Consider the following 13,668-nt stretch of genomic DNA (forward strand, 5'->3'; position numbering starts at 1 on the left):
CTGTAACCCTTCCCTCGTCATCCACACAGTTTCAGGACCTCATCCCTCAGACAGGGCCTTAAGGACAATGAGGTAGGCCTCGCGGTGACATTCTCTCCCCTCCAGCAGGTAGAAGGAAGATCATTATAGCTGAGAGTAGTTCTAAGGAAAACATAGCTGCATGTAGACCTCGAAAACATAGCAGCCCATTGCCTGTGGCTGTGACCTGAGGCCTGTTTGGGGCTCTGGAGCCCTTCATTGGAAGCAGGGCTGTCCCAGTGAGGCCAAGGCCAGTCCTGGTGTCTTCAAGGGCTGGGTGATCCTTGCGGGGTTGGGGCGTGGGGGGTGGCAGCTAGTTCTGCAATTCCTCCAGTGGATGACAGCGAGGGCGGAGACACTTAGGGCCCCTGGGAAAGGCTCAGTAGCAGGCAGGGACAGTGTCCGGAGCTTCTTTGGGTCCCCCAGTGATATTCACACCTTGGGAGGACAAGGCCCCAGATTAAGAGTAGTTAAGGGCCATTGTCCCCATTGCCTCTTTTCCCTGAGAAGAGGTTCTCCTTTCTCAGCCAGACCTGGATCCTGACGTAGACCCAGCTGCATAATTTGTTGGGCCCAGTGGAAAATGAAAACGTGGGTCCCCTTGCTCAAAATCAGTAAGAATTCCAAGTAGAGCAAGAACAACAGTAGAGCATTGAGCCACACATGTGGAGCCCTTCTGAGTGCAGGGTCCTGTGGCAGTGCGTAGGTCTCACCCCCAGGAAACTGGCTCCATCTGCACCCCTCCCCTAAAGACAGCCTTCAGGTGGGTCTCCTGTCTTGTTGGCTGGTGCTATCATCTCTGCCTCCCTGCCTGCTGGGTCCCTGCCTGGCCACAAGGACATTCTGAGATTCTGACAGAAATGGAGTCCCCTTCCCTTTAAGTTTCCAGGCATGTGGCCTGAGATGTGCGTGCGTGCGAGCGTGTGTGTGTGTGAGCAGGGGACGGATGAATGATGCCTGGGACACCAGCCCTGGTGTGATGAATGATACATGACGTTTCTGGCACCCTCACCCTGGCAACCTCCCAGGACCCTGTTGTGCACACAGTAAGGAAAACATGCCTTTTCATGGATGGATGTGAGGCTCTCACCGTAAGCCACAGGTGTGAGTTTGAGCACAGTGTGCAGAGCATGCCTGAGAAGTGGCAGCTCATCTGGAGAGGAGGAGAAAGCAGCCGTCAGAGACAAGGTGCTGGGGAGGTCACCAAGTCCCCAGGCCTGCAGGTTTACAGCACTCTCCCCTGTCCACACCCCTTCCCCAGGATGGGCCACCCCAAGGCCCACTCCTCCGCACCCTGCAGGGGGCAGTGCTGAGAGCAGGGTGGTCAGAGAGGAAGAGAGCAGAGAGGAGGCAGGAGGGCCCTAGGGAATGCAGACAGACTGTGGGTCCCCCAGGAGGGTCGGGCTGGCCACCTTGGAGGTGGCCTACCTCCTCACTCACAGTGCAACCATGACACCAAGGCAGGCCTCCCTCCTGCCGCAGCCTCGGGCCTTCCACAGGCTCACCCACCACACAGGCCCACGGTACACCTCAGCAAGTGTTTTCTGACACCCTGCTGAGCGCCAGGGCCCTTGGTTGAGGTGTGCACGCACCTGGGCAGCCCCCACAGCTTTCTCCCCACCCGGGCCTGCACCTTCTGACTCCTCTCACTCTTGTTGATGGACGAGCGTTCCTCGATTCACTTGCTTCCAGTTATTGACTACTATGCATTAAGTTTTCTGAATATTCACTTACCATTTCTTGTATGGGCCTAGGTCTTATTTACCAGACAGCCCTGAGGGGAGGGGATGATCAGGTACATTCCAGGGATGAGGAAAGTGAGGCTCTGAGAGGGAAGACACTCGCCCTAAGGCACACAGCTAGGAAGTGGCAGCACTGGGCCTTGAACCCAGAACCCTCTGAGTTCAAATGTGTGCTCTGCCCACTGCAGTCTGCTGCCACCGCCTTCGAGGGGCTCACAGGGTCCTGGGGGCAACACCCCCACTTCTCACCACTCTCTGATGACACCCACCCAGGCTGCCCTTACCGCTCCCAGAACCCCACCCCTCATCGCTTCCCACCCCTGAGGTTCATCCTGGGCTTTAAGGGGCCTGCCGGCGCCCTCCCATCCCCCTGAGACATCCGGTTTGGCGATTTCCCGTTTGCCCATCCCCCTCTTCCTTGTATCTTTGTCACCATCACAACCAGGCCCCGGCCCCGGGCCCAGCACTTTGGTGCACTATCTCCTTCCAACCTCGCTGATACTCTGCGGGGGTTACTGTTCCTCACTGAACACGCAACAGCTCAGACTCAGAGAAGGGAAGTTACCTGCCTGAGGTCTCTGACCCAGCTCTGCCACCGCCTCCACAAGTGACCTTGGCCCCGCCTTTCCTCTCTCTGGCCCTTAGAGTTCCCATCTCTCAGGCACAGGATTGGACTAGATGTACTCTGAGGGTGCCCCAGCTCTGAGATCTGCATTCTTAGTCGCATCATCTCTCTGGGCCTCAGTTTCCTCACCTGAGTAATGGGGGTAGGAGCCTGCCCCAGCCCTGCCTGGCACAGCTCCCAGCTGTGAGCAGCTGGTGTGGTCTGTGCACACGAAAGCAGGTAGGAAATAGGTAAAGCAGTGTGCAAACAGGACATGCACGTGCTGCCTACACACTCCATGTGTGTCTGAGAGGGCAGGGCACCTGGAATGCATCTGGGATCGACGTCCCTCCCTGCCCCCCTGAGCCCCGTGACCTTGGGCCAGTCAGTTCACCTCTCAGAGCCTCCATTTCCTCACCTGCACAGTTGGGTCACAGTGCCCGCCTTACAGCACCGAGCAGTGGAGATGTGGACGGTGTCAGAAATCTAGCAACACAAGGACCCCCATTCCAACCCTTGTCACCTTTTTCCAGAGAGGAGATTGAGGACCCGGCAGAGGAAATGACTTGCCCAATGTCAAGTTCTCAAGTGCCCCGGGTTTCAATTCTGCATGACTCCATCTTACAAGTGCCTTTGATTTTGAAACTAGCAAGGTAGAAATGATACAAATCCGCAGGACATTGCACACTTCAAATACGACTTTGCACTGTCCTCACACACCCTCGCAGTATTCCGGAGATGCCACCACTTCAGCATCCACGTCAGAAATGGATTCTCATACCCGAAGGTGACACAACTGCCCCTTGCCAGGCCACCTGCCCTACTATGTGGTTCAGCAAATGTAGGTAATTTTCTTTGAAATAGTTGACATATCCACAGGTTACAAAGCCTGAGAAACGAAGTGAGGTGTACACACTCAATGGCCACATAGAAGAAAATTAAAAACCCTGTGGGTGCTAAGACTTGATGAGGATGTGGAGCAAAGAACTCCCCTACACTGTCCATGGAAGTCTTAATTCGTACGAGGGCTTTGGGAAACATTCGGGATTAGAGCATGTTGATACTTCAGGCAGCCTTGAAGGAGGAGCTATCAGAGACAAAGTCTAGGCAAAAGTGAATGTGCCGAAGGCAGAGAGGGAAGAAGTGGGAAGATGTAACTCTACTACGAGTTACCCATTGCTTTTAGCCAGGAATGTGAGACAGGTGAGAGCCAGAGATTCATGTGCCTGATGGGATGACAGCAGCTTCAGATTATGCTTTAGCCTGATTCTGAAAATAACTAGGCAAATGTGGGGTCCCGGCAATTGGAATGGGGGCAAAGGGAGGAGCCCTAGGACCAGGTCACCCTCGCAAATATCCTCCTCTTGCTTCCTTCCCTCCATATGGAAAAAGGACACAAGGCACAAGGTTGGGATGCAGCAGGAGCAAGGGCAAGGGCAAGAGCAAGAATCAATGTAGAAGGACATTCCCCAGGAGATGGAGTCCAACCTCAGCTGCAGTTTCGAATTCTTGTCCTGAAACACACTTTGTTCATCTGCTTGGGGGTGGGGTGGGGAGGGCAGGAGAGGCTGGCTAGAACCCCCAGCTTGGTGCTCATAGGTAAAATCCTTCAATGAATGATAAAGCCCTGAACGTTTTCATTACAAGAGGTCTACGTTTTGGGTATTGCTTATTAGCAAACTCAGTTCCTCCAAATGAAACTAATAGTCAAGGTTTATTTTTTTTCTATATTGAATAAGTTGGACAGGTAACACTGTGTAAATCTAAGGTGTACAGCATGGTACTTTCATATGTTATATATTGTATGTAATATTGTTGCCATTGTAACAATATTTATCACATTGCATACTTATAGTACCATGTTGTTGTCTACATTCAATATACTATACATTAGATCTCTATGGCTTCTTTAGTACTCATTACAAGTTTGTGCCCTTAAACACCATCAACCTTATCCCCTGCCCGACCCCGCACCTTCATCCCCTGGTAACCCCCATTTTACTGTTTTTGTTTGTTGGTCTTTTGGCATGTTTCTTTGTTTTGTTTTGTTTTGTTTTTGCTCACTTCTCTATTTATTAGAATAACTATGGAATATTATTCGGCGGTAAGAAAAGATGATATAGGAACATTTGTGACAACATGGATGGATCTTGAGAGTATGATGCTAAGCGAAATAAGTCAGAAATAAAAAGCAGAGAACCGTATGATTTCACTGATAGGTGGTATATAAACCAAAAACAACAAAAGAACAAGACAAACAAATGAGAAACAAGAACTCACAGACACAGACAATGATTTAGTGGTTACCAGAGGGTCGGGGGGTTGGGGGGTGGGAGATGAGGGTAAGGGGGATCCAATATATGGTGATGGAAGGAGAACTGACTCCGGGTGGTGAACACACAATGGGATTTATAGATGATGTAATACAGAATTGTACACCTGAAATCTATGTAATTTTACTAACAATTGTCACCCCAATAAATAAAAAAAAAAAAAAAAAAGAATAACTACATTTGGAGAGGCACAAAGCACTTAAGTTTTACATGAGTACAAAGTTATCACAAATCCCAAACTTTTTAGTCACAGATATTTCCCTTACTCCGTTTAAAGAAAAGCTTTCAAAACATCTGAGTTAGCTTGATACACAGAGACCCTGAATATATGGGAACTACATAGTTTTAAATGCCTGTACTTCCCGCTTTAATAATGTCTTCTTTAAATAGAATCCAGCATAAAAGGGATTGAAATATGCAAGGTTATGATGCAAATGCTTTGGAGATAGTGAGATCAATCTGTACAACGTGGGAAAAGATATAGCGTGCACAGAAGTTCTAGAAGGATTCACTGAGCCATCTGGGCTTCCATGTCTTGTGCTGTCCATTCTGGTGCTGTCTGACTAATTTTCTCCAAAAGGTTATTCACTTGGAAACAAAGCAATTGGATCTGTTTGTCCCATGTTGGCAGGGCTTCTCGTGTTTCAAAATGAACTATTCCATCAATCTGATCAAAAAAATAAAAAAATAAAAATAAATAAATCTAGTCTCAAGTCCTTCTGCTACCATTTGCGATGCTATCTTTTCTGCCTTAGCTGCAAGGATCTCTAAAAGAGCTCCAAGTTCTTCAAGGGTAATATTATTATATAACTTACTTGCAGACAACAAATTGTGTTCAATAGCAGCTCTGTCCAAGATGCCAGAACCATCCGCTGTAGTTGCTTTTTGGTGAGGCATCAGCATGGCAGCAAATTCTTGCAGTTGATTTCCTCTGATGATCCTATCCAGGTACATTTTCTCTAGGATCCCATAAGCAGCAAGTTGCTGGCACCTTTGTTCCTTAGAAAGAGTAGCTAGCATTTGAGAACGCTGCTGTCCTGCTGATGCTAAGGTGGTACAGTGCAAAACATGTTTTAAGGCCTCTAGTCTTTCTCTTTCGTGCACCATTGTCTTGTAAGAGAGCTCATTGTACTTCTGTGCAGCTTCGATGAATTTTCTTCTATAATCAAGAACACGTGCACAGTATACCTTATAATGTATCTGTAACTGTTCATTGGTTGGTTCATTCTGAAGCGATGATGCTCAATGTAGGTAAGCCTCTGCCTGGACTGGACCATCACCCTCTAGATATAGCCTAGCAATCTTCAGATTAGTCTCCAGTTTATAATCTACCGTGTACTGTTTTTGTCCTGTTTCCAAAGGAACTCCCACCAACACTTGGGCTGTATTTCACCAACCTTCTTCTTTCTCGTATATGGATGCAAGATGCTGTCTTATGGAAGCAATCTGCTCCTCAAATGAAATGACTCTAGGCTGGATCTTTTCCAAGGCAAAATGATAGATTTCTTTGGCTGTGCTCTCAGGCAGGTTAGGGAGATGTGTGCAGAAAACAGTCAGCAACTGTCGCGAGATCATGAGGCTGACATTCTCATTTACCATTGTTTCCGCAAAAGCTTTCAAAGCTTCTAGTTGTTCTGCCCCAGATAACGGAATGGCTTTTCCCAGGATCTGAAGATACTTGCCCGCCAGATCTTTATGAGAACCGCTCGAATTCATGAGCTGGGCCAAATATTGTTGCACGGCTGCCGCCATCTTTCTTCCAGCTCCTACTGTTTGTTTCTTTTTTACAGGGTTGAGATTTTCAGATTCCACGTGTGATTGATATCATATAGTACTTGTCTTTCTCTGACTTGTCTAGTTTAGCATAATGTGCTCAAGGTTCACCCATGTTGCCACAAATGGCAGGATATCGTCCTTTCTCTTGGCTGAATAATATTCCATTCTGTATATATACCACACCTTTTTTATCCTTTCATCCGTTGATGGGCATTTGGGTGGTTTCCATATCTTGGTTGCTGTGAATAATGCTGTGATAAGCATTGAAGTGCATATATCTAGTCAAACTCCTGTTTTCATTCCTGAGGGTATATATCTAGCAGTGGAATAGCTGGGTCATAAGATAGATCTATTTTTAATTTTTTTGAGGAACCTCCATATTGTTTCCTGCAGTGGTTGGAGAAAAAGATGCCGAAAAATGACATTGGATGCCTATCTCACACCACTCACAAAAATTAACTCAACATGGATCAAAGACGTAAACATAAGAGCTGATACCACACAACTCCTAGAAGAAAATGTAGGAAAGAAGCTCATTGATATTGGTCCCGGCAATGACCTTTCTTGGACGCGATGCCAAAAGCGCAAACAAAAAAAGCAAAACTCAACAAATGGGACTACATACATCAAACTCAAAAGCTCTGCAGATCAAAACAATTAACACAATGAAAAGACAGCCCACGGAACGGGAGAACATTTTTGCAAACCATACACCTGATAAGGGATTGATATCCAAAATATGTAGGAAAAAAACACAAAAAACTTACACAACTGAATAAAATAATAATAATAATAAATAAACAATGTGATTAAAAATGGGCAGAAGAACTAAATGGACAGTTTTCCAAAGAAGACATCAAATTGGTCAACAGGCATATGGGAAGATGCTCAACATCACTAAGCGTCAGGGAAAGGCAAATAAAATCCACAATGAGATACCACCCCACACCTGTCAGGGTTTCTCTTTAGCAGCTTTAATTTACACGTAAAAAAATGTGACCATTTTTAAGTGTACAGTTCCACGGACTTTGACAAATGCTACAATCCATGTAACTGCCACCCAAATCAAGAAAGAGAACATTTTCAACACCTAATAAAGTTCCCTTGCGGCCCTTCCCAGTGAATGACTACCATCGACATCCAGGCTTATGCAATCACTGATCTTTTTTCTATATCGCTGTAGATTAGAATTCTCTCTCCTAGAGCCTGTTGTAAAACATAAACATGCACTATGTAATCTTTGCTGTCTGCCCTCTTTTTTCTCTGCTTGAATGCTCAGGAAATTCTTACACATTGTGGCATGAATCAGTAGATTATGTTAAAATTGTTCCTATTCACGGACAACCTGATTGATTCCCTTGAAATCACACAGGTGTGTGTATGTGTGTGTGTGTGTGTGTGTGTGTGTGTGTGTGTATGTATTCATATGTCACATATATATACATATATATATATATATATGTATATATATATATATATATCTCCTACTTCTATTTCTATATACTAACAAAGAATTTGGAAATGAAATTTAAGAGACTACTACTACTTACTTACTACTCAAAAAGAAGGGCAAGTCTTAGTTCTGAATCTAACAAATGATGCACTGTGTTTGTATGCTGAAAACAGCAAAACACCGAAGAAAGAAATAAAAGAAGTCTCAAAGAAATGGAGGAACACACTAAATGGTCATGGGTTGGGATACTTGATATAGTGACAGTGCCAATACTCCTGAAATTTATCTATAGATTTAATGCAATTCCAATAAAACTCCCAGCAGGATGTTTTGCAGATAGACAAGTGGATTCTAAAGCTTTGATGGAAAGTAAAAGAAACCAGAAGAGCCAAATCAATTGTGAAAAGAAGAACAAAGTTGGAGGAATCACATCACCTCATTTAAAACTTATAAAGCTACAGTAAACAAAAGTCAGCTCGACAATGGTGAAGGGATAGACAAACAAATAAATAGACTAGCGGAGAGAATCCAGAACCCGTCGCTCAAAACATGACCAATTCTTTTTGGATGAGGCACCAAAACAATGCAATGAAGAGAGGACTGTCTTGTCAACAAATGTGTGGAAACAACCAGATGTCCATCTAAAAATAAAGGGACCTCACACCTCATACTAAAACCGCTAAAAATAAATCTTAGACATAAATCAAGAACATAAAACTATAAAACGTTTAGAAGGATACAACAGAAAAACTTCGACCTGGAGTTTGGCAAAGATGTTTTAGGCATGACACCAAAAACCCCTTTTTCCTCTCTGAATGACACTGTTAACGATGTGAAAATACAAATCCCAAACTGGGAGAATGTATTTGCAAATTACATATCCAACGAAGCCCTTGTAACCAGAATATGTAAAGTACTGTTGAAACTCAACATTAAGAAAAGAATGGACAAAATATTTGAACAGATTCTTCAACACAAAGGAGATTAAATATGGATATACATATAGATATAGATATAAAGTATAGATGTATAGAGAGAACCAAATATAAATAAAAATTAAGGTGAGATACCAGTATTACTCTATTAAAATTGTTAAATGTGAGAGAGGAGAGAGAGAGAGAGAGAGAAAGAGAGAGAGAAAGGAAGAAGAGAAAGAAAGAATGAATGAATGAAAGAGAGAGAGAGAGAGAGAGAGAGAAAGAGAGAGAGAGAGAGAGAGAGAGAGAAAGAAAAAAGAAAGAAAGATAGATAGATGGATAGATAGAAAGAAAGAAAGAAAACCAAGCAAATAAAAACCCTTCTGACAATAACAAATGATGTTTAGGATGGGCAGCACCTGGATTTATCACATGTTGCTGGAGGAAATATAAAGTGATACAGCCTCTCTGGAAAACAGTTTTGTTGCTTCCTATGAAATTAAACATACACTTAGACATGTGAGCCAGCAGGCTCACCCCAAAGGATTTCCCCTAGAGGAGTTTTAACTCGAGTTCACACAAAAACCTGTACACGATGTTTAGAGCAGCTCTGTTCATAATTACCCCAAACTTGAAACAATCCACATGCCCTTCAACAAAGTGTATTATTTCTACACAGTTGAATACTATTCAGTGGTAGAAAGGAATGAACTATTGATACAATCAACTACTTGGATGAAACTCCCAATCATTATGCTTAGTGATAGAAGCCCGTCTCAGAAGGTTGCATTTTAAAGGGTTCCATTTATATGACCTTCTTGTAAAGATAAAACCATCCTGACTGAGAGCAGATCGGTGGTGCCATGTTTCGGTGTGGAGTGAGTGTGACTACAAAAGGACTTCATGGGAGTATGGAAATGTTCTGAATACTGATTGTGGTGATCGTTACAAGCATCTATGTACATGTGTTAAAATTCCTGCAACTGGATGTCCAAAAGAAGTCTATGTCACTGAATGTTAATTTAAATGTAAAGTTAAAGAAATAATGGTGAAATAGTTTTTTCCAATCAAACAAAAATAACTATTAGAATTGCACACCAGTGGCCTGAACTATAGAAAAACATTGAATGATGAAGGAAAACCATGACAAATATAAACCCAGATCAACACAAAGGAATGAGTAGCTATAGACATGGTAAATATGTGGAAAAAAAAATATTTTAACGATGCCTGTCCTTAAATGGCAACTGAACGTTTTCAAAGCCAATAAAAATGCATCATGGGGGATATCATATACGAGGTCAGACAATTAAATTTGTGAACATATCCTAGAAAAAGTGCTGCATACCTCATTGTTGAACATCACTGCAGTCACCTTTAAAATACTCCCCTTGGGAAGCTATGCACCGAGGCCAGTTCCTAGTCCACCCTTCAAAGCAGTTTTGGAACTCTTTTTCTGGAATGGCCATCAGAGCTGTCGTCCTATTACCCTGGATGTCCTGAACATCATCAAAACATCTTCCTCCTTTAGATATCAAAAAGGTTAGCAATATCGTTGCAACAAGTTCACGAACTTAATTGTCAGACCTCGTGTGTGTGTGTGTGTGTGTGTGTGTGTGTGTGTGTGTTTATGTGTGTGTGCGTGTGTGTGTGTACATATGTATATGTATATAATGCATGGAAACAGAAGCTAAAGGATGGGAATGGAGAAATAAAGGCAAACGTTTGAGGTTTTTGCCTTGCACATGCAGTGAAATTATTTGTAATTGACATATCTAAATGAAATATGTACAGTGTAATCTTACAGGGACAATTGAAATATAGAACAAAAGAAACAGGTAAAATCCAATTCACAGATTGAAAATGGAATACTGAAAAATAGCTCAGTAATACACAGGAAGACAAAGGAATTAGGTGAAAGAATGAGAAGACAAATGAAGGAAAGTAGGAAGGAAGGAAGGAGGGAAGGAAGGATGCAAGGAAGCAATCTACACAAAATAAGGTGGTGGATTTAAAGCCAATCATATTTATACTTAAACTAAATGTAAACATTCTAAACTCTCAAACAAAAGGCAGCGATTTCTAGGCAGGATAGCTGCAAGATACTACAATATGCTGTTGAACGGAAACTCACTTTAATATAGACACAGAGACAGGTTCAGTGTGAAAGGGCTGAAAAAGATACACCATGTGAAAATAAATTGTAGGAAAAAAGAAAAGGTATAAAAACGGATAAGGTACTTTCAGGACCAGGAGCATCATTAGTGATAAACAGGGACAGTTAGTGATAATGAAAGTGACAATCAAGAAAGCATAACAATCCTCAGTGCACTGGATCAAAGAGCTTTAAATTACAAAAAGAGAAAACTGACATAACTTAAAAGAGATAGGGCACATAAATCTATTTAATAGTTGGAAATTTCAAAAATTATCTCTGAGATTTTGATATAGCAAATAGATAGAAGGTCAATGAAGATGAAGAAGACGTTAACAACAGCATCAACTAATTTGACCTAATGATAGTACATTCCACCCAATAGCAGTAGAATCCACATTCACACGATATAAATGAATGGAGAGATAGATGACGTGTACGCATGTTAAGACTCAATATTGCCAAGCTGTAAATTCTTCCCCTATTGATCTTTTGATTCGTGGAAATTCAAAAGACTAGAAAGCGACAAGGTGATTCTATGACTTTTACTGTCATACAAAGGATTGGAATAGCCAGCAAAATTCAGAACGAGAAATACATGTTTGAAATTCTCACCCTGCCCAACTTCGTAAGTTACTATAAAGTTACAGTCACCAAGACAGTGTGGTAGTAGTATAAGTATAGACATATAAATATATGGAAAACAAATAGGAAGTCCAGAAATAGACATACACATGTAGGGGCGATTGGTGTTTGACAGCAGTACTAATGGAATCCAATGGGGGTAAACATGCTTTCTACAAATATTGGACAAGCATTGAATATGCAGATGAAAACAAATGCAACTTTCACGTTACTTCAAGTCACACACAAATATAGTCTAACATGGATAATAAGCATACATGTAAAGGATAAAATTATAAAACTTGTTCATGATGACAAGAGAAAAGCCTTTGTTAAGTCAGGCAGAATTCTTAGAACACACAAAGCATCAATGATCAAAGAAAATTGGTAAACTGACTTTACAAAAATTTTTAAAGGCAAATTTAAACATTCGCTGCTTGGAAAATCCGGTTAAGAAAATAAAATCCAGTCACAGAGATGGATAATACGTATATAACTAAGAACTTACTTGCACATGTAAATACATAAAAAATTTCCTACAACTCAGTAATGGGAACCCATAACGTGTTTCGAAAGTGGGCAAAATATTTGAACAGACATTTTCCTGAAGAAGATACATGAAAGGCCAGTAAACACATATAAAGTTGCTCAAAATCGTTAGTCAATAGGCAAATACAAATTAAAACTGAAATGAGACAGCACACCATATCTGCTAGAATGCCCACAGATGGCTTTCAAATGGCGGACAATGGCAAGAGCTGGTGAGATGGAGCCACTACAGTTCTTTCATAGGTGTTGGTGCAAAAACTAGGTACTTTCCATAAGAGCTTGGCAGCTTCTTATTGAGTTAAGCATACAACTACCTTGTAATCCAGCGATTGACAGTGGTGCTAATGGAATCCAATGGGGGGAAACGTGCTTTCTACAAATATTGGAAAAGCGTTGAATATGCAGATGAAAAGAAATGCAACTTTCACATTACTTCAAATCACATACAAACATAGTCCAACATGGATAATAAGCATACGTGATTTAACCCAAGAAATAAACCAAATGTCCACACCAAACTTGAACACGAATGATGGTAGCAGCTTTATTCATAATGTCCCCAAACTGAAAACATCCCAAATGTCCATCGATTGGTGAATGGATTATCCAAATGTCACATATCCATACAGAGATCAAAAGGAACAAACTACCGGCATTCACAATGCACGGGATTGTCAAAAGCATTAAGTGGAAGACCAGAAACAGATTACTTCATACTGCCTGATTCATTTAACATAGAATTCTTGAGAAGTCAAAACTAAAATGAGAGAAGGAAGGTTGGTGGTTGCCCACGGCTGGAGGTGACTGAGGAGAATGACCGCAAAGGCACATGAGGGAGTTTGGTGGGACACTGGAAACGTTCTCTCCCTTGATATTGGTGGTGGTTACACAGATGTTTCAACTTGTCAGAACTCATCAAACTGGACACTTAACTGGGTATAAACTATAAATTATGCCTCAACAAAACCAAGAAAGAAACGGGACAGATGTTCTACAGATAAAAACCAAAGCATCTGAAAGCAAGAACCGAAGGGGTACATTTTCAACAGGTAAGACAATGGTGAAGAGAGAATGAGTGAGTGTACTAGATGATGGGTCAGGTAAAAATATCTAGAATAAAAGGTACAGGGACAAAAGGATGAAAAATGCAGAATGGGTTAGGGAGGGATATATTGGATGCAGAGGCCTAACATATTTTAGTTGGAGTTCCATCTCTTTGCAGAGATGACAAAGAGAAAAGTGCCTATGTGGTATTGGAACAAAGAGGGGCCTGGGTGTTTCCAAAGCTGCTGAATAACACCTCGCCTTACACTCAAGAAACACTGAGAATCCCAAGCAGGATAATTCTGAAGTAAATCTCTCTTAAACTTCTATAGCCGAACCTCTGAAGAGCAAACAAAGAGAACATCATCAAAGCAACTGGGGGAAAATCGAGCCATAGTCTTGAAAACAGGATGATGAGACTGACAGTTGACTTTCAACGTAAACAAGAAAGGC

The 13,668-nt window shown here is 42.4% G+C and overlaps 1 pseudogene; it reads right to left on the bottom strand.

The window, feature by feature from the left end:
* Positions 1–5,163: 5,163 nt before the first annotated feature.
* Positions 5,164–6,450, bottom strand: LOC117028286 (COP9 signalosome complex subunit 4-like; annotated as a pseudogene).
* Between the last annotated feature and the right edge of the window lie 7,218 nt (positions 6,451–13,668).

The sequence above is a fragment of the Rhinolophus ferrumequinum genome, chromosome X (assembly GCF_004115265.2).
Source record: "Rhinolophus ferrumequinum isolate MPI-CBG mRhiFer1 chromosome X, mRhiFer1_v1.p, whole genome shotgun sequence".
Classification (NCBI taxonomy): Eukaryota; Metazoa; Chordata; class Mammalia; order Chiroptera; family Rhinolophidae; genus Rhinolophus; species Rhinolophus ferrumequinum.